This window comes from Chiroxiphia lanceolata, chromosome 6, assembly GCF_009829145.1.
Source record: "Chiroxiphia lanceolata isolate bChiLan1 chromosome 6, bChiLan1.pri, whole genome shotgun sequence".
Classification (NCBI taxonomy): Eukaryota; Metazoa; Chordata; class Aves; order Passeriformes; family Pipridae; genus Chiroxiphia; species Chiroxiphia lanceolata.
The window spans coordinates 51052090-51077927 of record NC_045642.1 but is presented as its reverse complement, the minus strand read 5'-3'; the positions used below and the strand labels follow the sequence as shown (position 1 = coordinate 51077927).

At 38.0% G+C, this 25838-nt stretch overlaps 2 long non-coding RNA genes across 2 annotated transcripts; one reads left to right on the top strand and one right to left on the bottom strand.

Annotated features, from left to right (window-relative positions):
• The first annotated feature begins 10611 nt into the window (after positions 1-10611).
• On the top strand, positions 10612-24886 carry LOC116788771. Its single transcript, XR_004357763.1, has 3 exons — positions 10612-10700; positions 12338-12467; positions 24735-24886. It is a non-coding gene; the product is annotated as an uncharacterized LOC116788771 (long non-coding RNA).
• LOC116788772 lies at positions 18267-18886 on the bottom strand. The gene is made up of 2 exons (XR_004357764.1): positions 18850-18886; positions 18267-18708 (listed from the first exon to the last, which is right to left on the bottom strand). It is a non-coding gene; the product is annotated as an uncharacterized LOC116788772 (long non-coding RNA).
• Positions 24887-25838: the final 952 nt, after the last annotated feature.

The window sequence follows — 25838 nt, the reverse complement described above, 5'->3', positions numbered from 1 at the left end:
CGCCCGGCCCACCGCCACCTCCCAGCATCGACCGCCACCATTGGTCCGTCCCGGGCGGCCGCCAGCCCTGGCCCCGCCCTGGACGCGATACCTGCTGGGAAGTGTAGTCCAAAAGGCCCCTTCCATGGCCGCCCGAAGAGATCATGGACTACACTTCCCAGCAGGAACAGCGCCCGCGACGGGCCAAGGGCTGAGGTCTTTTAGAACGAGAATTGTTTGGGTTGGAAAAGTCCAACCGTCGACCCAGAACCACCACCCTGTTTACCACTGAACCATGTCCCCAAGTGCCACATCCACACATTCGCTGAACACTCCCAGGGATGATGACTCAGTCGCTGCCCTGCTCGGCTTGTTCCAGTGCTTCACAACTCTCTCAGTGGAAATTTTTTGAAAGTTGTAAGGAAACCCAGTGTTTTAATTCACAATGATTTTAAGAAGGACTTTGTCCAGCTGATACCACAGAATCACAGAATCAATTGGCTTGGAAAAGACCTCAGATCATCAAGTCTAAGCTATGACTGAACACCACCATATCAATTAGAATTTAGCACTAAGTGTCATGTCCAGTCTTCCATTAAACACCTTCAGCAACGATGACTCCACCACCTTGGAGTGGTGACTCCACTCCAAGGTGGTGAAGTCACTTACTGTGTGGCAATAACCCCTGTTCAGGAGACAGGTCAAAACACAGGCCACTGGGTTTCCAAGGACCAAGGTCATGAAGTGATTCTTCATCTCGTGTGACTGATGCCCTGGCCAAACCCAACCCCTCCAGCCACCCCAGTCCCAGTCAAATCATAGAATTTTGCTTCTTGGAGCAGGTCTGACCTTTTTGTCACCTGGTATCACTACATAGAATCATAGAATCACTCAGGTTGGAAAAGACCTTTAAAATCATCTAGTTCCAACATTAAACGCTGCCAAGTTCACCACTAAACCATGTCCCTAAGTGCCACATCTACACCTCCTTCTTTTATTGTCAGGTACAAATGTCTTCACACCCATACTTGCTTCCGCCAAGCTGTGAAGTGGGAGACAGGCATAGAAGATTAAAGGCATGCCTAAACAGGGAATTTAGGGGATGAGGCAGAAAAATGAAAGGACAGTGGGTTTGTTTTGTTAATTTGCTGGGTGTTTTAAATCTTTAAAACAGTATTATGTTTTCATAGCCACCACCTTCACATGCTGCAATTTTAGAAGTACTAAGTAGCTTAAAACAAAGAACTATAATTCCATAGTATGTTCATCATGACAGTACTTATATAGATTTCCTTAAAAAACCTCATCTAAATTAAGAATAATAGAAATCTATTTAGAAATACCAGGTAGTCCTGCAGATGTTCAAGAATTGAACTGTTCTGAGTGTTCTAGGGTATTATTGCTCATAGGAAAGACCAAAAGTGTGTTTGAAAGAAGTGAACACTACCACGTGGTAGCATTTCACTTGAAGCACCATTCTTTTTAGTATTGAATTACTGGGATCATGAAACCATTCTAAGATTCGGATAGAGAAAATAAAGTGGAAAATTTACTAAATATTACATTTCTATACATAAATCACATTTAAATTTAATAGAATGTAGGCTTCAAGTTCCAAAACAAAATTTTTAGAACATCAGTGAAAAGCTGAGCTTCAGGATGTCATTCTACAAACAGTCTTAACAATGAGGCCATGGAGATCTAAGTAAATTCTGCTATTCCATATAAAAGTTTGGTCAAAAAAAGAATATCTTTCTTGCAGGAAGAATAAAACATGGCCCTCGTTCTGCCTCTGATTTTTCTTTGTTGAGCCAGAATAATCAGTTCAGATTTAAGCAAAAGGAACAGTTTCAATTTATCAGTCCTACTTCTTGCTAAAAAATCATAAAATTCTGCCAATAAACTATCAGGGCAGAGACTTTTGTGTGTTACATTTCCATATACTAAAGAGATGGGGCTTTTTTAGCCAATCTGTATGCAGCTACATACAGCTACAGCTGGAAATTCTTCAAGTATTAACCAAACTTGGAGTGGCCACAACTTTTCTCACATGTTCCCTATATGCTGTCAGTGGTTTGTCTAGATCATAGAAAATCAAGTATTGACCAAACAATCATAGAATCTTTTAGGTTGGAAAAGACTTTTAAGATCATTGAGTCCATCTGTCAGCCTAACACTGTTAACCTAACACTACCAGGTCCACTGCTAAACCATGTCCCTAAGTGCCACATCTACAGGTCTTTTAAATACCTCCAGAGACACTGACTCCATGCTGTGCTGGGCAGCCTGTTCCTGTGCTTGACAACCCTTTCACTGAAAAAAATTTCCTAATATTCAATCTAAACCTCCCCTGGCACAACTTAAGGCTGCTTCACCTTGCCCTATTGCTTGTTACTTGGGAGAAGAGACCCCCCCCCACCTGTCTACAGCTTCCTTTCAGGTAGTTGTAGAGAGCAGCGAGGTCTCTCCTGAATCTCCTTTTCTCCAGGACAAACAGGCCCAGCTCCCTCAGCAGCCTCTCATCACTGTGCTCCAGGCCCTTTACCAGCTCTGTTATCTTTCTCTGAACACACTCCAGCACCTCAATGTCTGTCTTACAGTGAAAGACCCAAAATTGAACATGGGATTAGAGGTGCAGCCTCACCAGTGCCGAGTACAGGGGGATGATCAGAAGCATAGAATGGGTTTCTCAGAATCATTCTTCACTGCAATAAGTAGTAAGAATATTCCTGGAATATGCTGACTGCAACTCTCAAACATGCTTTAAGAATTATTTTAAATTTGATAATCATGTTTGGTTCTTTACCAAAGAGAGGCCTGTGTATCTTTTACTTAAAAAGATCTCTAATCTTAAATGAAATGGTTAATCAAATCTATGTATGCACTACAGTTACAGCTGTTAAGAAGAATTCAAATGCTACTTTTAAGTAGTAGTAAATTTGCAGTATATAATGTACTACAGTATATAAGAAGTTGGAAACATAATTTAGCAATGGGTTAAAAGGTATCACATCTTGAAAGTGGCTTGACAAGAACATCTGAAGAAATAGTGATCAAACTACAGTGTAAATTCTTCGAAACCAGGATGTCATAAAATTACCTAGAATGACCTTGAAAATTTTTAGAAAGTTTTCAGTTTTCTGAAACTCAAGAATAAATGGAGAATAGCCATTTCATAAATGGTTATTCTTTCAGGATAGCTGTATGTACTCATCAATTCCACAAGATATGCGATTTACATCCTCACTACTAGAAGAATATTAAGAATGTTCCTCAAAAGACTCAAAATAGTACAAAGAATATTTGAATCCTCCTACCTCACAATAAAAAAAGGAAAAAGTTAAAAAGTTTCAAATTATTTATCCTCAAAATTTCATTCTACAGTAATAAGTCTGAGGCATGAATTGATTAAAATACTTTCTCAAAGTTTTCAGGAATTGTTAGACAAGGTCAGAAAGGTAGGTGAAATCCCTTGAGTTGTTTCACTGCCTTCTCACAAGGTTTAGTAGAATGCAACACAGGAATGCATGAATGTGAGAGTTCCAGTGAAAACATCAAATAAAAAAGTGCCAAATATCTGCAGGTAGTGGGACAGTGTTTTATACTTCAGTTAGGCTTATTTCTGCTTTACCATAGTGTTTTTCAGGCTGTGATTCATGGGCTAAAGTTCTGCAAGATATCAGAATGGCATATTGGAGCAGACGATGTGCACATATTTTTCATATACAGATGCAAGTAAGCAAGGAACAATCAAGAAATTTAAAAGTAGTACATTTTGGTCTTGAAAATTAAAGCCATGAAACATCATAAGATTGTTGCTTTTTTTTATTAAAAAATATTAAATTACCTTTGGATTTCGAAAGTTATTAAATGATGCAGTAGTATTTTTACGTTATGTTCTTCACATTTCCTCTATTCCAAAGATTATAGAATTAAATGTCTCAGAACTCCAGGATGTGTTTCCATTCTGCAGCCTTTTTTTTTCATTTGCAAAATAAGAAAAGCACTTATAAATTTCACAAACACTTTGCCATACTACACATAAGGCTTTAAAGAAAGCAAAAAGTAAAAAATAAAAAATCAACAGACAATTCCGAAATGAATGGGGAGACTGTACCACCACAGAGGCTTGATAAAAGAGTGTATATGCACTACACTCAGCTGTCCTAACTGAGGTTTGAGGACCACAGATGGGAGAAGAGATGAAGGTTGTTGTTCCTAAAAGTCACCGTGGTATTTGCTTCAAATTAAAGTCTTCGTGAAGTGCTAGACCAAAACAGTTTTGCTAAAAATCTTGTGGTCAGAGTTTATCAACAGTTTGAGAAGGAACAGTGGTATGATCACATTCCAAGAAGCAGTTCTTGACTCAGTAGCTTTGTGTTACCATCTGCCCACCGTGCACCTTCTGTGGTGTACAAGGTATTTAGCTCCCCGTCATATCTACGTGTTATACTGCAGTGGGAATATGCTGACAGTAGGGAAAAAATTATTTTTTTCCTCCCATTCACATTTCACACTACTTTCCTCAGTAGAAAGAGGTATATAAATTAAATGGGGCGGGGGGGGGTTTCTCTAGTGTGTTTTTATTAAACTTTAGAAGAGTGATGACCGTTCTCTGGGAATAGCAGTATGGCACTCCAGAGTTGTCTTGTTTATCCACTAATACACATTCCAAGAGAATTTAAAGGGATATGCCCAGTAACCTCAGAGCTTGTGCATCATTTAGGAGAACATCCTATTGTGGTTGAGTGCTGTTAAAAGGTGGCTAGGAACAAAATTTCCAGATGTCTTTAGTGAGTTAGACTCATTTTTTTATTTTTTAGGTAGGAATTTAAATTTTTGCCTATTAATTCCTTGAAAATACAGGGACTAAGAAACTATTATTTCAAACACTCAATCCATTTGATAAGACAATTTATTTGCCCAGTATGGTTACTACACATCTGTCTAAAAAATTACACATGAGATAAGGTTGTCACCTAAGTTTTCTTCACCAAGGGAAGGTACAATATTGTTTTACGATAGGATCAACTTCCTAAAGAACTTAATAAAGAATCACTCCAGCAAATAAATATTTACTCCTTATTAAAAATGAAGAATCAGAGAGAGAGAGATACTGAGTAAAATTTGTTTAGCTTGAAGTGACAAAGGAAATTTTAACAAATATCGAAGTAAGACCCAGATTTCTTGACTCCTAACTTTATATTATGCATTAAAAATTTACTAATTGTACAATTCAAAACATTTTAAATTCAAAATTAAAATGCTGAGGCAGGAAAGGCCTTTGTGAATCTTGCAGCTCTTTCAAAATATCATCTATCCTCTGTATTCATTCCCCAAATTAAGTAGTTATATCATTAAAGGGAGGAATGGAATATGGGGTCGAAGAGATCCAATCTCTACAGAGTACCTAATAATTTAATTGGGAAAGGGGATGAAGCATTAGAAGAATTAATAAAAATGCTGTGGAAGAAAAGCTACAGAGTGAGATCCATTGAAAGTTTCACTTTTTTCTGGCAGTTTTGTGATGCTAACAGACATGTGATTTGAAGCTGTTAAAGGGAATAATTTTAAATAACTTGAAGCTTCTAAGGCTAGCGTTTGTTTGAAGTGCATTAAATTAATCCAAATTAAAGGACTTTCATGAGTTTCTAAAGCATTTGTATGTTTTCTTTGGTCAGGGTCCAAACTCATATGCATGGACAGTTTTTTTCTACTTAAATGACTGAATTGTCTTGACTGTGAAGTGTCTTCACCCATCTTAGTTAGAGCTATATTTGTAGGTAGGCATGCATTTTATCTGGGGGGTCCTGTCTCTCCTATGCTGTAGATACACTCACATGCGCACAAACAACAGCTCATGGAATCTAAATAGAACGATGCAAAGAACTTCTGTTTATCATCAAACATTTCATATATCCCATTACATGTGAAAGAATTATTATCTGTCCTGTTGCAGTGCAATGCTTTTCCCTATAATGGAATTTTACTCTGCAAATTTATTTTGGTATTAAAAGGTTCCACTTTATGATGTCTATGGTTCAATCAGTGATCTAAAAGGCACTTAAATACTTTGAACAAGATACATAAAATGCTTTTATTGCAAAGCTTTGCTGTATCTACCAATTTTACCATTGATCTCTTTCCATGTAAGGCAGTTCTGGAAGTTGCCCATGCTGTATAAAATCACATGGTGGCTTTTGATCTCCAGCTGGTGATTAAAGCACATTATGGAGGTTTGAAATTTTCTTGTGGTCATTAGCATACCTCCAAACTCTACTCTGTTAAATATTAGTATTATCACTACACACTATTTAAATAAGAAACCAGAATTCTATAAACTTATTATTTGTTATCCTTTGTAGCTCAGAGGATATAGATCTCTTGAATGAGGTGAGCTTATACCTAGCTGTACACTTACTGATCAAATAGTGATCTCTTCAGGTGATGAGGCTGTAGCAAAATGCAAGAAAGAATGAGGTTATATTTTTTAAAACACTCTTTTGATGCAAACAGGCAGAGCTCTGTGCCTTGTACTCCCTATCTACAGTCCCATATTTCCTGCTGCTTAAAGACATCACTATCACTTCCAAGGTCACCAAGCTGTCGCAGGTTTTCTACAGTGGATTTCTGAACAATGCAATATTAACTCTTTTGCTTGAAAACAGAAAAAAAAACATCTTTCTGCCCACTTTTTGAAAATGTATTTGTGTGATTGGAAAAATAAAGAATCACCATGTACTTGTTACTTTCTCTAGCAATCTCTTCCTTTCACAGAAAATAAATGAGAACGTGCATTGGATCTGGCTGAGATGGACTTCATTTCCCCATAGCAGCCCTCATAGTGCTGTCTCAACATTCCTCCCCTATCAAGGGGCTGGGGGTGGGGACACAACTAGGCCAGCTGACCCAAATTAACCAAAGGGATATTTCATACCATATGATTCAACTCAGATATAAAAGCTAAGGAAAGGAGTAGGAAGTGGGAGTATTTGTAATAATGTTTGCCTTCTGAAGCAGCTACTATGAGTGGCAAAGCCCTGCTTCTGGGAAGTGGATGAACATTGCTTGCTGCTGAGAAACAGAGAATAAAACTATTTTTTTTTCTCTTCGCTTGTTCATGCACAAACCTTCGCTTTTGCTTTAGTAAACTGCCTTATCCCAACCTATGAGTTGTTTTCCAGCTTATTTTCTCTCCCCTGTCCAGCTGGAAAGGGGAGTTATAGAGCAGTTTGGTGGGCACCTGGCATCCAACCAAGGTCAACCCACCACAAAATGTCAGCTTTATATATTTATCTTTCACTTTATTATATAACATTGCATCTAATTTATCTATGTTTACCATCTATATCTTGCTAGGAAGCAAAGTTTACTGAATGTTACCCAGATACAGAGGAAAGCATAACATTTGTTGAAAGATATTACAGTCAGTAGGTACCAAAACAATTCCAGAGCTTTGTTAATTGCTCCACCCTATCCCCTTACTCCCAAAAATAGAACAAATATGGGTGAACCGGGTTTCTGACAAGTCAGCGGTTACAGTCTTTTAAAAAGGAATAAAATCTGAGTCAAGGGAAGAGTATTGGTCTGGAATAGATGTTGCAGTCATAAGGGAGACATTAGAAAGGACAATAAAACTTGTGGAAGAGATGGGCAGGAAGATACTGACAGACCAGTGTAGGAACATAGATTTGAGTCTATTATACTGTGTGGCAAAACACCTTAAATTATTTGAATCTAGGATATTATAGTTTCTCATATCTGCATTTATCCATCAGTTTCATGAGAGAGAGAGCACTAAAAATTTATCATTTAGGTAACATTTTTATTTCTAAACAATATTCTAAATACTTAAGATCTTTTTTAAGGTTGGACACAGAAGGTTTTGTCCAAGGAGCTTGTTGTTCAGAGAAGAATAACCAAAAAGTTAGTGAAAATAAGCACACATTGCATCCTTTTTTAATATTAAAAAATTTAATCCATCTTAATATGAATAGGTATTTGGTGGATTAATTGTCTCATACAAACTCTCTTTGAGGAAGTAGAAGGGGCAGAAATCATTGATTGTTTCCTTGGGAGGAGACGTGATACAATGAAAATTACAAATAAACCACTGCATTTCATTATAATCTATAGTTTTCTGTCTTCTGGCAAGCTTTATTATGTAGAAATAGCTATCTGGAGAAGGAAAAATACTTACAGAACTGCTGTTCTGTACTTGAGCATAGCATGGTATCCTTCCTGTCATGCTGCTGTACTGCATAGTTTTGGTGTTCATGACCATGCTAATCTACATAAAATTTACATGACATGTAACAAAATATATGATTTGCATAAGAACTGGTTTTCTGCAAGTCTTAAATGGCACTAAGAAGCTCTAAAAAGAAGCTACCACTAGGTGTCTCATTGGTTTGTTGCAATGTACTCCAACCTAAGAGCAAGAAATGCTCAACAAAATTTAACAAAAATACAGTTAATTACCACTGACATTCCCTCCTTCGTTACACCAGCACACCCCGAATTTAATCACATGCATTATTGTAATCAAGCTGTCAATCAGACTTTGAAATATTTCAATTTTTAACATAATTACAGCAGAATCCCTACAGCCCGTCTAGAACATGGATATGGCAAGATTGATATTGTGTTACAAAATGTGATCTGACAAAAAAAAAAATTGGTGCTTCTGTGCAAAAATTAAAGAAACACTGAACTGCTAATGCATTTACTCTGCAAATGTGTTGCATCATGTAGATTGTCAAGAGTTAATATGACTGCCTGCCCATTCACTATTCTTGTGCTTTAAATGCTTAAATATTGTCTGTGTGATTTTTATTTTTGTTTAAAAATAAATAGCTTTAATTTTCTTAATTGGAACCAACTGTACAGAGAACATTTTTGCTTTTAAGCTTATAGCAAAAGATTTAGAGAAACAATCAGAGGAGAAAGGGGATACCAAGGAGAGAGTTAGGGTCATGGTGAAATTCCTCTGAGACAACCCCATCTATGAAAAGCCACAAAACTGCTGGGCCATTGGATGGCATTTGCAAACAGGTCATTGATTAAGACATCCATAGTACATACTGATATATTTTTCAAAAATTTTCTGTTTCTGCTTTTTGGTGTATGGTGGGGAAGGTATTTTTATGTTAACACTTCAAAACATAAGAGATGCATGTAGAGGTGGAAGGCTCTTTAGATGGTGATCCATCTGTCAGCAATTACAAGGGTTCCCCTGAACACATATGTTACAAACTTCAGCCTGGCTCAGGTGAGTGTTAGTCAGATACAGTCTCTCTCACTTTTGGGACAGCAGTTTGTGTTTTAACCAAGAAGGTAATTTTTACCATCTGATGACTATTTCATGGCCTCTGTGAATGAGTTTGCAGACCTTAGCCTGATTTTATTGTAGACAGATGTCCCCCTTCACAAAAACAACTGTCACAATTGGCGATAGTTGTCACACATGCTGGCAGCAGCACAGGCTCAGGATGAATGGATGGGAGACAAGAGAGTATCTTCCTCGCTACAAGGAGGCAGGTGAAGATGGGGGATGTTTGCAATACAACCAACAGTGCTGCATTTTCAGTGTGCAGCACCATTAATGCAGGCATCTTCTATGTGACCAGTGCTCTTTGCTTTAAAAGCCACTTGTTTGGATATCTGTAGACAGGTATTCCACGAGAATAACTTGATCCAAATGTGCATGGATCTCTTGTCTGATAGTAAATTAGTGAATTCTTTCTTTCCAATGGCAGGTGAGGAAAACTGCAAACATATTTTTCACTGGAGAGATATGCAAGGCTTTTTAAGAATTTGCAGAAACACAGATGTAGCTTCACGCACAATCTCAGCACTTTTCCACCCTCAACTTCAGGAGACACACTGTAACTTTACTCTTTCTCTCTATCTTCTTTCTGTCCTCAGGGTCTGATTTGCTTATTTTCCATATCACTGCCACTGGCCCTGTTATTCAGAGACCTACTGTTTTACTTGAGTATTATCTCACCTCCTAAGACCTCTGTTTTTAAGATCTGTTTTTTCAAGTCGAGTTGCCGTATTTTCATGCAGACATCTGCTGAAAGCATTGAATTAATTAATGTAGTAGTAGCAACTAGGAAAACATGATTAGTCAGTTTTGTCCTCTGCCACAGTGAAATTACCAGGGCAGAGATAAATCATATAGAATCTGATGGCCTCTCTGTTTTATGATTTGTTCTTGGGGAATAGGTTAAATTTCTTCCTTTTTCTTCCATTCCTCCACCTTCTTCTTTCCCTTCACGTACTTGAACCTGACTCCATCCACTCATTCAAAAGATGACCTTGCATATCTCATGGTGGAGGTGAGGAGTTCTGCATTCCCTGCAGACTGTCTGCTTTTTGACAGGAGATACCAAGCTTTGTCCCCCCCAGCTGCCAATAGCATTCAATTGAAACATATTAGGAAGAAAGTGTTTACTATCTATTGTTGAAACAACTAATTTCTTCAGTAAAGACATGGCTTTGAAGATATTTAAATGGTATTAAACCTACATCAATGATATAAATAAAGAAGCAAGTTCAGCAGTTTTTATGACACCATATACTGACAGTATTCTAAACTGTCCACTAAACATTTTTCATTCTCCCTGGAATATCAACATACTGACTGGAATATTTCTATTGGTGTTCTTTTACTTGCTAATAATCAAATTGCAGACATCAACTATTTGCTCCAAAAAGTAAGCACAGCCATTTGAAACAATTTTGTAGCTATGTCAGATGAAATGTAAGTTTTCAATTGTTGAATTGTAGGGCTGCCACCTCGTAAACATATTATAATGTATATTGGTCTATTTTGGTGAACAGCTGAATAATAATGTGCTTTAAAAACAGTTTGAAATGCATCTTCTAAGATATAAAGCAGAGAGGATGACTAATATGAGAACATGGCATTTCACAGCAAACCTAATGAAAGCTTGTGAAAACTAGAGTATCTCATCACCACACTGGCTACATTGGCTGCAATACAGTCAATACTATATTGACTGCTAGAAAGGCTATAAGTATAAAGCATTCCATCTCTCTGATGAAAGTAACTGAGCTGGGCCAAAACTGATGGGTAAAAGAGTACTTCTTCCAATTTCATGAATTTTATATAACTTATTCTTGAATATTTCTTAGAATTGTGTCCCATCTCCTTGACCAAAGTAAACTTTGCTTTTCCTTCATTTTCAAAGAGTCTTTTGAGAATGATCCTTAAAATACGAGCATAATTTTAATACATAATTTATCTGCAGGGCCCCAAAATAGACCCTGCTTTGCCTGCATTTCTAGTTCAGAAAACTTGAGAGGGTACAACAACTCTTAAAAGGCTTAGATTGTCTGATCAGGTGTATTACCCTTTTTATTAAGTTATTTCTTTAAAGTTGAAAATGTTTGATAAGTGTTTGTACTTTACTTGGCTCTGTATTGTTTGTGCATGAGACAGCCTTCCAAGCAGAGGGACAGTTCTGCCTGGCTCAGGCATGAAATCATCCATCCCATTTGCTTGACCCTACATGCAAATAGAGCTACACTAGCCCAAAGTGCACATTCTATCTCTCTCTACTGCTTGTATAGACTGTTATTCAAGCATTTGTTTGGGGGTGAAAAGTTCCTTCTCTGTAGTCAGCTATCATGGAGTGCCTATTCAACATAGATGCTACATCGCTTCTAACTCTTAATCAGGACCTCATGGTATGGTACTCGGCACAGAGAACCAGCAGACACTCCCCAGGCATCAAAAAACAAGCATAACTGCTCCATAAATTTAAAAAAAAAAAATAAAAGGCCAGTTTTATAAAACCAGCTAAAAATATGCTTTCTGCCACTTCAACGCTGATATCTTTGTGTTGTGGTTTAAATTGAGCTCAAAATGTAATTGTTTATTGACCAATTTATGTGTCTTATGAAAGAAGAAAAGGTAGTGTTTCGGAATGCTCAGAATGAGGTTCAAAAAAATTTTCTCTTATAAAAAGAATCAGAAGGGGAAATCATGTGCATGGAAGTTTGTCACTTTCGTGCACAATTGGTCAGATAAGAAAACCTTTTCCTGAAAGTGTTGTTTACCACATCTCTGGAATTCCAGATCATACATTGGAAATATTAAATCTATTATGTCATCCTAGAATCATAAATGTGGATGGAAGGAAGAGGTATGTACATGTAGGTGTGTGCCTTCCCAGAGATATCTTGAAAAACATTTGTAGCTGGTGTTTCAAAAAAGCCAGAAGTTGTGAACAATTAATTTACCTAACAGGTATAATAGAGTGGGTAGAAGTATTTGAAGTTTTATTACTTATCAAGTTTCTAATTTATTACATATAATAATCTTCAGTTGCCAAATCCTCAAAAGATGGAAAGCATAAAAGAGAGAAAGGACATTTTCTTCATGGAAAGACATATTTAACTCACAGCCTCAAGCCTGTTTGTTTATTTCCCCCCCCCAGTGGAAAGGCAAGCATAAGGTAAGGGATGCAGATTATTAAAAAGCACCTAAAAAGATCCTTATGAAACACCATTTTTAGATTAAGGGATTTTTTTCAAATTAACAACATAGCATAATACAAGTGAACTTGTCTGCTCTTATGTGATCATTTTTGCCACAGCAACATAAGCCTGGATTGAATATGAATCATTAAAGGTGTGGTCTAATAGTGTTTTATTCACCTCTGATTCATTGTGAATTTATATCTCACATCGATAATAAACTGTAAAATCTTTCAGGATACTAATAAACAAAATAATCAGGACATTATAATAGGCCTTCTTCCTGCTGTGTACTAATAAAGGAAATAACATCAAAAAAAATCAAAACCATCACAAGAAATATACACACAGAAACATTCAGAAAACCCATAGAAGAAAGAAAGAATTCTTTCAGTTCCAAGAAAGAACCAGAAGGGACATTTGCCCAGGAATAAAAGAAGCCTGGGGATTTAACAGATGAGTGACAGAGATGACAGCAGGTTGGAGTGGGCAGCTGAGGGGTTTGGTCTGGTGGCAAGGAGAAAAGAATTGCACCTGGTGTTCTGGCCACAAAAGTTGTTGGGAAATAGGTAAAGCAGAAAGAGGGCAGAGAGTCCAGACAGAAAAGAGCAAGGAGAACCAAACTGGAATTACTGGAGAGAAGACCTGGCCAACTGGAAAACCTTTTCAAATCAGCACTGATTAGAAAAGAAAACGACAAGCAGGGGCAGGAGAAGGAGGAAAAAGAAGACATATCTGTTGCAAAGATCTCCATTACTCTGTTAGTCAGCATTTTCCAGCTGAGGAAAGAGGGAAACTGGAGCAGACAAGGCAGCAGGTTGAAGGTACTTGCCAACTTCAAGTTCCCAGCCAAGTTTGTTTAGCATGCTACACTTGGCACATACCAAGCTGACCATTTACAATGGTTCAGAATTTTACTTGTTCCCTTTTCACTGCATGAAATGATCCTGGGTCACTTGCAGCCAATATGTAGTTTAGAATGTTTGTAGGATAAAGAGGAGTATCTGGAAAAATGAGAATTGTACAAGTAAAATTAGGGACGTATTGAGGAGCAGCTTTTTGCCTACTACCATGCAGCTCTGCCAATGCACTTCAGGCTTGACTTGCAATACCCTGCATAAAATTTCAGTACTGTCTCTCTTCAGAGCAGTGACTCAGTCATGCTGAACTATACCACCTCTGTGGCAGAATATAGACTGTTGTATCTGTTTTATAACCTTTATCACTCAGAATCCAACACAGTTATCACATAAAACAGAGCAACTCCAAAAGTATATTTATAATGCAGACAAACTGATATATTGTCATTTAATGAGTAGTTCAAATTTCAGGCTGGTACACAGAACTACATCTTAAATAAAGGGTTGCATTATTAACAAACTGCATCGTGTTTTTCAAGATCCATGGAGAGGACAAGAAAGGGTGAAGTTTGGTTTGTTTTTACTGCCATCATTACTAACCAAAACACATAGGACTGGGCAGCTCAGGGATCTGAAGCATGGATAGCTTTACTTTTTAATCATAGGGTGGATTTGAACTATTGACCTCTATCAAGACTGGTAGGAAACCAATGGTTGCCAACTTATGTAAGCAACTGCAAATACTTTGGTTGTTTTAGTACAGTTCCTACAGAAAACAGGGTACAAGCAACAAAAAACAGCCCTATCAGTTTTGGAATTGTTGCAGACTCAATAGCAGCAAAGGGTTAGAGTTTATCTAAGCAGGGAACTATTCTGAAGCATCTATCTACTTTCTGGTTTAATTTCATGCAGAGGCATGTGCTCCAGCATACACCTAATTTGGTCCCAATCTGTTTGAGGCAGGGATAAGGAGCAGCCACACCAACATGTTTTTTAACAAGTCCATGAGCAGGCAAATTTTGAGCTATCAAGTTAAGACCAAATTAGTGTTTACATACTGTTCCTGATTCCTTAGTACCAAAGAGCAAACTCAGCTGCCCAAAGCCACTTCTGCTCTCCATGGAGACTAATTTGTATCCACCTTTTACAGGAGGCTTTGAAAGTGGTATTACAGAATTGGAGGCAGAGGAAACTTCACCGTTCTTAATAACATGACCATCATGGATGCTCCAATCTTCGTATCTTTAGCAAAATATGTTCAGATCCTCCTTGGGAAATAGTTTCTTCACAAACTGAATAACTGAATTTAACTTATACTTCTAACAGAGATTTCTTTTGTGACACATTGAGCCATCCAGTGGCACAGGCTGAAAAGACTACTACAAATACATGTTAATGCATTTCTCCAGTGCCTTTCCTTATATGAGAGATATAGTACTGTCTACAAAAAAAACAACAGAAAAACCTAAACAAAAAAACCCAACCAAAATAACCCCAGACAAACAAACAAACAAAGTAACAAAAAAAAATATCTATTTAGTGATAAATGAAAGAGCTAAAGATGATGAGCATTTCTAATAATTTCAGGTTAGACAGAAGTAGTCTCTTGGCATTGATTTAATAGGGAAGAGGAACAGGGAAAAAAAGAAAGAAAACAATGAAAAATTCCAAAAAGTAAAAGTTTCTAATTCAGTGTTTAGGCTGCTCATCTGCCCCTAATTCACTTCTTTACACATCATGCTTTTCTATGTAGAGTCATTAAAATCAAATCTCAGTCTTTGTCACCTGCAAATTTTTATTGTAACAATTTGAGTTCATTAATTTACTCCAAATCACCTCACTTTTGTCAATGCCAGAGTCTTGTGACTGCAAAACAATACTTCAGCATCTAAAATACAAAGAGATAAGTGTCTATACACAGAAGCAGACACCCAACCATTGAGGGCTTACATGAGCAAATAAGTAAGTATAGTGTGAATTTTTTATTATTTTTATTATTTTCAAGATTGTGAGAAATTAAATGCTGAATAATGGTGCAATAGCAGTTGTGGGTAGAGCTTGGCTTAGAGTGGGCAATGAAGAAAGATCATTAACAAATGAAATAGGGAGCACCTCAGGGGACACGCCTACAGACAGTCTGTCACCCACTGGTCTTAGCATTTCATTTCAAAATTTAATTACATATCAATTTCTGAATGCCTGGATAAAACCAGCCTCTTTGGATGGCATCAACATGCATCAGCTTTTAGTGATAAATTTAAGGCTGTAGCAACATTCTTCTTCTGAAACTTTGAGGGGAGAGAATAATAACAGAAGAATGGCCAGAAATGACATTCCTGGTTCCAGGAGCCAATAAATCATCTAACAAAAGTCAACAATGTTATTACCAATATTTAACTCACCATTGGTGCACTGGAAGCAATAGTAAGACCTTGCAAAAAAAGTATGTATGAAGCAACAATATTTCGCACTAACTTTGCAAAGGACAGGACTGAAAGTCTCTGGTATCCCTGGTTAATAAGGAGATGCTTCATTGATCACAAAAGCAATAGAAGTCTTCTATCATTCTAGTAAAATTTATGACATGTAAGTCAGTAAGAACGATTGTAGACTTCATGGGACTCCCTACTGTCAAATAGATCATTGCAGAATCTGGGTATAGCTACTTTAGGATGTCATATAGGATGAAAAGTGTTCTGTTCTGGAAACAAACTAAGCACTAGTCAATGTTTCCCTTTCTAAACTAACTGCAGCAGGTCACTTCAACGTCCAGATGATGGAGCAGGTGTACTCCATGTCACAATGTACAGGCTTGATGTCTGTTCTTTTCTTACCAAAACAACCAGTGTTTGGAAGAGACCCATAGCATAGATCATGTCAGGATTTCAAGTTTTCTTCTGCCCAAAAAAATAAACATAGCTACATCTTTTTGAACTAATCGTTAGCTACTTGAAAATTTGAACTGTTGTGCAAATGTGTGAGCTGCCTTCATTACTGCTATCATTGCATTTTTCATCAGGGGCTTATTGGACCAGCAGTTTCTATGCTTCACAAATAATTTAGCACAGTTGTAGTAGGCTTAGCTGTGTTCTGCAGCAGGTGGGCAGGATGAGACTGTAAACCATCTGTCCATTCATCTATCTTAGACACATATCTCCCTATTTCAATTATAGTCAGAAATCATTTTGTTAGATAACTGATAAAATCATCTCCATTTATACACGAGGAGTGAAAGGCCCAGGATCCTTCTTTGATTCCTTCCGATTGGGGCTCAAGTCTGTACTGTCCAGTCCTTTTGCAGCAGTGCTCTACTCATTGGACAATCTTCCTTCATCCTCTACAACATCCATTCCTACCTGAGGCTCCCTACCTACCTCTTTGTGTAGACTGTAGACAGAGTGAGTCAGTTTACAAAGAAAGAGTGGTGTGGTTTGCTCTCTTCATATTAATTCACTTTGTTCAGGCTGTTCAGCATATAAGGTATTCAGAAGTACCTTAATGTAAATGGACTGATCCAGTCTCCAAGTTTCATAGTTCACATTTCAGTGTAATCCTACCATTACTCATAGTATTGCAATGAACTACACTGAAGTAGTACACAGTATCCTGGGGTAATGTTCACTGTGGACTGTCTCAATCTAAAGTGAAACATCAGGGAGTTCATGTTCCCTCCAGCATGGGAAAGGACAGTTTTGCACAAGGTTGTTGAGCTCATGTCAAAGAGCAGATAGCAGTGCCAGGAGCAGGAGGTGTGACTTCATGGAGGAGATCCAAGGGCGGGCAACTGCTCCCCGGGGCTGCAGAATCTGAGACTGAGGCCAAGGCACCCTCCTACTGCAAGGGCTGGTGGAGCTGTGTTGAGGCTGCTGGTGCAAACAGCCCTGAAGGCTACAACTGTGCAGACGAGTAGCCCTCCTGTGCCTCTGCAGAAGAGTTTCTAAGGGCTAAGAATCATATGCTTTTTACTTAATTTTAAATTATCACCGATATTCCCTGCCTGATTTGAAAACAGTAAGTTCTGGGCAAAAGGAGAATCTTTTCAGTAATTCTTACTGTCAAGTACGCATTCATACAAAGAATTGCAAAATTTCTGTGCAACCGTACATGTTTGGACAAGGTCTTACCTGGAAGGCATTCTGTCTGCCGGCAGCTGACTGTGCAATCAGAACAGAAGCAGTCAACTGAGAAGCTGCACCTCCTCTGATTAGTAGTGCCCAATATGACCCTCTTCCTGATCAGATCAACAGTGCACGTTGCGTCTTGCCTTCCCCATAGACACTGTTGGTGTGCTAAGGCGAGGAACATGGTTGTCTTATTTGCTAGAAACCTTGCAAACACAGAAATGATTAAACTGCAGAGGATAGGCACTAGGCTCAGACTCACAACCCTGTTAATTGCTTAATACAGTATCGTGTGTAACAGATTCTCTCTGCCGTGGTAAGGGGCTATCTTTGCTTGGGCACTTAGCCCAGTAGCAAACACAAGCTGGTTCAGCTTCGCAGGCCCCATGGTACAGTGCAGGGGGGCTTCAAAATCTTGAGAAAGAATGCTTCCAAACAAAGTTTCTGACAGAGTTGTGAATCAGAGGAAAGTTTCTGACAGGAGTTTCCAGTGGATAGAAGGGGCTGCAGGTTCCCAAGTGGACAGAGGTCAGCGATAGCTCATTCACACTCTGCAACACCACTTGTGGTTGAAGTGTTGAATCAATCTCTAAATTGTGACATGCTCCGAGGGTGTAAAGCCTACTGCTGGCAACACCATGGACGAGTTTAAGGCTTCTGTTTTACTTAAACCTGAGCACCCTGCTAATGCACAGTAAACCCTGCTGCCTGGCCCCAGACTATTACCACATTTCACTGTCTTCCTTATTATTGCCCAGACCCCTTACTATATGTGCAGAAACAAGAGGCAGGTTCACACAGTGTAAAATGCCTTTATTTTGGCACAAGTACAACAGAGCTTTGTCGTTCTCAAAGCAGCAGGAACACATCATGTTAGCGCAAAAGTCACGAAGTGACTCCTGGGCCGGCAGCGTATCCGGAGCCGCTGGCACCGGCGTTGCCTGGGAAGGCAGCGGGGCTCTCCGCCAGGCGCAAACCACTCACGTTCACACGCACAACAGCAAGAGCACGTCAAAAGCGGTGTGAAGAGGGGTGGTGCACACCTGGCCCTGCCGGCAGCCTTGCCGAGCTGCTGCCCTCCGAGCAGCCGGGCTGCGGGCAGCTGGAGCAGCGGCACCGAGCCGGCACAGCGCCTGCCCCGGCCTGCGGGGGCGGGCGGGCTGGAACCCGCGGCTGCAGCGCTGCAAACACTTCATCCTCCGGCTGGGAGCGTGCTGCTTCTGCCGTCAGGCTTGGGACTGAAGCGAAATTAAATTAAACTCGTCTTCCTAGCGAACGGGAAGGTGAGGCAAACTTTCGAGCTGGAAATTGGATCTCATGCAAAGCTCTTGCTTGCGGATGTGTTACGCACAGGCACACACGGGCAAAGTCACACTCACCTGGGGGTCACGCAGCAGTAACACCGACACTCCATCTGCTTACCAAGAAAGCCAACATAGTGTTAAAAAGCAACCAGGATGCTCAGACCAGATTGGACTTTAAACAGGAAATTATCTTTTCAAATTTTGGTTGAACGATAAGAAGCTTTTAAAACTAAAGAAATGAATGATGTATGCAAAGCTGTACTTGAAATGATTCTGGTGTTGCAAATTGCCATGCTCTTACTGTGGAGCTGATGAAAATAAATGAAGCTCTGCGTTGCTGGGCTTTTTCCTCCCCCTTCTAATAAATGAAATGAAAAAGCCCCATTATTGTGCCACCTGCTTCAAATTCCTAATTGTGGTAACTGAATTCTGAAATTATTTGTTAGCTGTGTAATATCATAGGCATTAAAAATACTGAGAGGCTATTAAGTTCTTTAAAACCCAGCACTGGATAAAAAGGTGCAGCTATCTTCAGATTTTTATTTCCATGAAATAACTTTTCCAGTAGAGAAATGTGTTCGAATCCTACAAGTGCATCCTGAAAAAATCCCTGTTAATTTACCAGTTAGAGAAGCTGCAAAGTAAAGACCCAGGATAGGTCCATTGGCATATTTAAATATTTTTACAAGAGTGTTATATGCCATTCTGTTTGTATTTTTCTAACATAGAAATATAAACATTTCAGAAGACAATGAAATGACATGAAATGCAAATGGAATATTTCTAATGAACAGGTAGGTGTGTGCACATATGTATCTCTGAAGTGTTTATAACCATGCAATCTTGCTGTATGCCTGAACTATTGCTGCATGTGGGTATAAAGCATCTCATTTGATTCCTAAATTTTGGGTTCTCATTTTAATAATGTTCTAACTTAGATATCTATGTAGATATATTTTACAAATAAAAAAATAATTATCAAGACAAACTAGAAAGAGTTATCCTCGAAATATTTTTTCAATATAAATAATTTTTCTAGATATCCAAATCCCATTGTTTTGTTCTTTTTAATGTGAAAGGATTGGAATCTGTTAAACAGATCTACTGAAAAAAGTTGTTCCACACATGTCCTACACGGTCTTTTTTTTTTTTTTTTCCCCCAAATACATATATGGATCATACATACATACATACATATACATATATATATATATACACGTGCAAATTTCTAGACAAGATGCAACCATTTCCCTTAGATTAACTTCTGATATGTAAAATCCAAGTACAGAAATGAGCAAAGGGTTAAAATAACAATCTCAGAATTCAAGTCAGCTGTGACAGTATTCAGCACATTGAGCTGCTGAAATCTACACGGAATTAGACATCCCTTTGCCCACCGAACCAAATTAACTGGTTTGTTATTACCTTGCATAAGCAGCATTTTAGAGGACCAGGGACAGGAAGAAAAGGGCGTATATCACCTCACGCTTATTACCAGGCAGCTCTTGCTAAAACTTGCCCACTTGCTGCCTTCCCCACTTCCCAGCTCTGGAGGCAGAAGTTACCAGGCAGCCTCAGAGCAAATCCCAATAACAATTCTTTCTCAGCTTTACACTGGCACACAAAGGTGTCCTGTTGGCAGTAAAATCTGGCTTCATCAAACAAGAGGCTATTTCAAACACAAGTGCAAACACTTGTAATCTGAATATTTCAAAAATAAACAACAGAAAAAGGAGAAGGGAACAAGCAGAGAGCTTTGTTGATAAAAGTGAGTTTAGCAAAAAAAGTTAACTCTAAATTGATTAAAATACAGAGTAATTGCAAGTAGAATCTAGCAGATGCTATTTAAATAATATTGTTAAAAGGCTGCAAACAAGGAACAAATACAGACCTTGTAGAGATTAAGAGGAAATGAAAAGTTACACATTCTCAGTTAATTTATTTGATTATTTTACCTCCTTTGTCATATACAGATTGACAAACTCAAAGTTGTGTTTTGATTGAAATTTAAAATGATATAATGATTAATTTGTGCGTACATATTTTAGCTCTTGACTTGCTTGCAAACTAGTTATTACAATTGCTGATTTGATTATATGCTGGTTGTATTTCACAAAAAGCCTGAACCAAGGTACTGGCAAATCATGCCTGGCTTGGAAGCTGTGCTGCCACACTGTGTGCTTGGCCACCTAGGCCATATGCTGTTATTCCTACCCCTCAGTTGGATAATGTCCTCCACCACAAAGAACTCCCAAAATGGCCACACAAAGATCTATGCACTTTGACTTGCTGGAGCTGAAGATTTCCAAGCGTGCACATCTAGACATATCACACTATATTAATTTTCAAGCAATATTTTTAAACAAAATTTTGGTGAGAAAGCATTTGTGAAAAATGTACAGAAGAGGACAAAAATGTGAGTGATCCTAGCTTTGTGGCTCTTACACAAACAAATCTTTGTGAGTATTTCTGTAAAACTAACTACATCTTGTTTGTAATACACTTCATGACATTAGAAAGAGAATATTTAAAAATACAGGCTCACATCTGCAGAAAGAGCAGCGCTAATTATGAGGAAACACAGAAAATGGACATAAAATGCAGTAATATATGCAGAGAGTTTTTTTAACCCCTCTAAAAGTAAACAGAATAAAAAAAATGGTAAAAGGGGAATAAACCAAGCATTAAATATAAACATGCGTGACTATCTGTCTAGAGTATCTTATTTAGATTTTTCAGCTATTTATTGTCTGTTAATTTCCTGTGTTCCTGTTTTTCTATTGAAGCATCAAACACCAAAGCACAAACCTTCAAACTGCCTCTGCATGTTTAATAAATATATACACACACACTTTCTATAGGCTTAGTTAGATGCTAAAGGTATGTGCTGTATGTCCTGAAATACCTACATTTTGGAGAGTGACTAACACAAATAGCAGTCTTTTTAATTCGTTTCATGTAAAAGCCAAACTTTCCCTAACATGATTCCCTTTCAGTCTTTTGTAATGAACTTCGCTAGAAAGCTGTAGGTAGCAAGTTTCATCTATATATCTAAGGCTCAATATGATTTTTTGTATTAAAAATAAAGGGAAAAAGCAGGGGAAATATTTTGAAAGTCAATTAAAATTTTGTGTACGTTTTCATTTTTTAATGATAAATTAAGTTACTAATTTTGTCCGTGCTCTTTGTAGACACTGCAGGTTTAATTGCTAATTGTTAACTGCGAATGAATACATTTGCATATTAATTAGCTCCCAATTTACATTTTTAATTTGCTTCCTTCAAAAGGTGCAAGATAAAAGGTCGTGTTATTTTAAATAATTTATGCTTTATTGCATGAAATACGCTAATATGAAATGTGCCTACTAATTTTAACCCCTTTTCTAAGAAGCAAAGTGAAGAACATTAAAAAGAAAGACAAATCTGGGGGTGTTTTGAAAAACAACATTATGCCATGTTGTTCTTCAGCATTAGAACTTGCTTTTTTCCTGAAGCCCAATCTGGTTGAAAATTAATGCGTTCTTTCCTTCACCATCAGTTTAAAAAGTGATAGGATATTTGAAGAACAAAACAGCTGCCGAAGGGGGATTGATTGTTGTTGTTTCCTGCAGAGGATTAACAAAAAAGGTTCTCTCACTCCATCCCCTCCATCCCTCACCCCAGTATATTTTCAAAGGAAGTGAAAACCTATACAGGAAAAAGATAATTTCCCAAAAGCATATTGCTTATGAGGGAAAAAACCCACATTTTTAAATGTCCACGTGTACTTAACATATCAGGCTTTTGATTTTAATAGTCAGCAAGGATAATCAAACAGGAGAAGGATGTCCCACCTTACATAATGACAACAAGATAAGCCTAAGGAAGAAAAGTCTGTCTGTTTACTTGTTTGTTTATTTTATGTGACCTCAAGGATCTTCTTAGAGGGGAGGTTCAACACGCTGTTCAATACATATCAATACAAACATGGCTAGGCAAAGATGTTATTAGAAATGATCCTACTGTTTCATAAGAAAGCGTCAAATACAAGCCTAGAAACACAGAGTCACAGAGCTGATCACATATTACCACTGATTACAGAAATATCTTCTTTTATTTTGATTTCCTTTTGTGTGCTATAGCAAATTCACTCTGAAGAGGGTTGTGCTTAGTAAGGCTTTTTTTGCCATAGTTGTTGTGTGAGTACAAAAGAATACTATTACTTGTAAAATGTCACAGAAAAATATATACATATATATATACTTAGCTCGAGAAATAATCTTTCTTGATAGGTAAAAAAACCAGATATACAGCCTGAACACTGTAAGGCCTTCAACAGGAGGACCAGACCTGAAAAGAAGTTATGTTTTGTGCTTTCTCCCAAACCATTATTAAAAAACACTGATAACTGTGACCAATATATACATAAGAGACAGTTGTGTCCTACACAGCAGAAGGAAACATAAGAACCTTTAGGAACAAAACTTTACAACATAATGGAAAAGACCCGTTTCCCTCAGCCTCCTAACATGAATCCCTTTTCCTTTCTAGATTAAAAGTATTCCAACCATATTCAGTAAAGTAGCTTTGATTAGATTTCTGGTAGCATATCAACTGCATTAGAGAATTTTAAACAGAACTTGTGGTTTTGGTTGCTTGACAAGTATAAAAAAGTCTTTTTAGTTCTACCACACACAAAACACTGGGAAAAATAACAACAATAAAGTATTATTCCCTCTAGGTATGTCAGCTGCATAATCAGATCTTCAACTGTATTAGTGTAGTTCTTGATTTTGTGGAGCTCTCTTTCCTTACATCTACACTAGCATAAGTAAAGCACTGCCAATTTGTCCATTTAAAGCAATCAAGGTAGCTATAAAGCCATGTCAATACTTTTTATTTCAAATGACACTGACATTACATGAAAACAACCAAGACCATCAAAACACATGAGATTCTAGCAATCATAATCTACAAAAGAAGGTAATATTCTAATAAGAAAGTAGAGATGGTTGGAAAGAAATCACCTCTGATAAGGAAGGGTAAAAAGGAAGAAAAGAAAGGTAAAAGAAGACAAGAGAGCTGGGTTAACATGTATCAGTTACTTGGATACAGCTGATAAGGACTTTTCGTAATGTACATGAAGCATGTAGTAAAGCCAGGAGCACTGTGATTTAAGAAAATCTGAGAGAACATCATCCTTTTATATGTCTTGTTCTTATCATATCACCATGATTGATGTTTCAGTTCATTGTACATAACACAATGCTTCCAAAAATCAAAGACTAACTGTAATTCTTTTAGATTTGTTCTTTTACCTCGATCATAGGTACAAAAAAATATTCTGAAATGCACAAAAATGTGCAAAACTATAACTGCAAAAAAATAGCACAGTGCTCTTTGCCACTGTTTACTTTTAAAGTTTTCCAAAACAAGCACTGAAATTTAGCAGTTAACTTTAGTTAATAGAGCTACTTATAAACAGCATAAATCATACAGCTATGGATTTGTGCATGCAAGGATAATCTATGACATCCATCCTGATTTTGCTTAGAGTAGTAGTCAAAACATTTTTGCTTCTTGCAGGTCATGCTGATCTGTGGCGTAATTTGAATTCTCAAGCTGTTATCCATATATCATTACCAACAACTTTCTAAAATAGAAAATAATTTCTACTTCTTTAATTAAAACAAGGAGCTACAGTGTGCACTTGGCTGGGTCCTGTGTTAATTCTGGGGAGAGACTTGAGTTTAGGGGTCAGATCCTCAGCTGAGATAAACTGATAAGGCTCAGCTGGAATTAGTGGAGCTATCCCAGTTTACCTAACTGAGGATATAGTCGTTTTGTATTTCTAGCACCAAGCACTGCCAACTGTTTTCAGATACACCTGAAGTGCCTGAATGTCGTTATTACTAATTGATGTCTATACAGCACCTTTGATGCAGATGGGCATAATGCTCTTTACATATTTTTTCTGCCAGATTCCACCCACAGGAACACTAGATTAAATCAGGAGGAATGCCACCGAAAAAAAACATAGTGAAGAGAAGGAACAGCACATCTTGAAAGAGAAAGTGCATCTGGCTCAGTGATTTCTTGCACAGTGTTTGCAAATGCAACCAGTTCTGGGGTAGAACAAGGCAGTAGTTCAACAGTACTCACATAAAACTAAGCAAGTTGTGCATGGCAATAATTCCTTGATTTTACTTATGACAAACAGTAATTAGCTCGTGGTTATGTAAATATATTCTTATCCAGGTAACATTTTTCATTGCTTGTATCACAGACAGGAGCTCTGCAGCTGAGAAATATGCACAATTAGTAGGAAAAAAAAACCCTTATAAATTATGATAAAGAGCTTCTGAGATTTACCATGTCACAAAACCTCCCAGTGTTTCTCCCAGTTTCCAGCTACCTATATAGTTAATCAAGCAATAATTGATCTGTAACAAAGCCACAAGGCAGGCTGCAATATGATACGAGTTAGACTTTCTGCTGAGGAAGGCTGTTCTGTCATGGGGTAGAAGTTCTTCATCTTAGCCAAGAACAGTTATGTCCATTTCCCATACAATTCATCCAGAGCACCGTTAGCTGTGTGATGGAAGAGGTGCCTAGCTCTCACTCCTGAAGAGGTACTTCTTCATGTAGAGGAGCATCAATCAGCTGAGGGATTTACAGACCAAAACCAGAGACTGAGCTGGTGCCAGCCGCAGTCTTATAGAGAAGAGGAGTGATACAGAGCCCTGCTACATGTTCTACAGTTGTACTGGTGAAGAGCTGGGCCACTGTACTCTGCAGAGCCATAATCTCTGTGTTGCTACTTCGTTTAGCTTTACATATAATGAATCATGGTAATCCTCTTGAGATTTGATAGACATTAGTTTCATTGACTGTATCCTCCTCAGCCATGGTGGAAGAGGTGCAGTCTTTTGGCAATGTTCTGGGTATATCTGTATGTGCTCGTGTATGTCCTGGTGCACTGTGGACACCAGCATCAGCGCAGTCCTACACGTGAGATAAGCAAATCCAGCAATTAATGCAGTATATCAGTCCAGGAATAGTTCAGAGCTATAATCTCCAAAGTC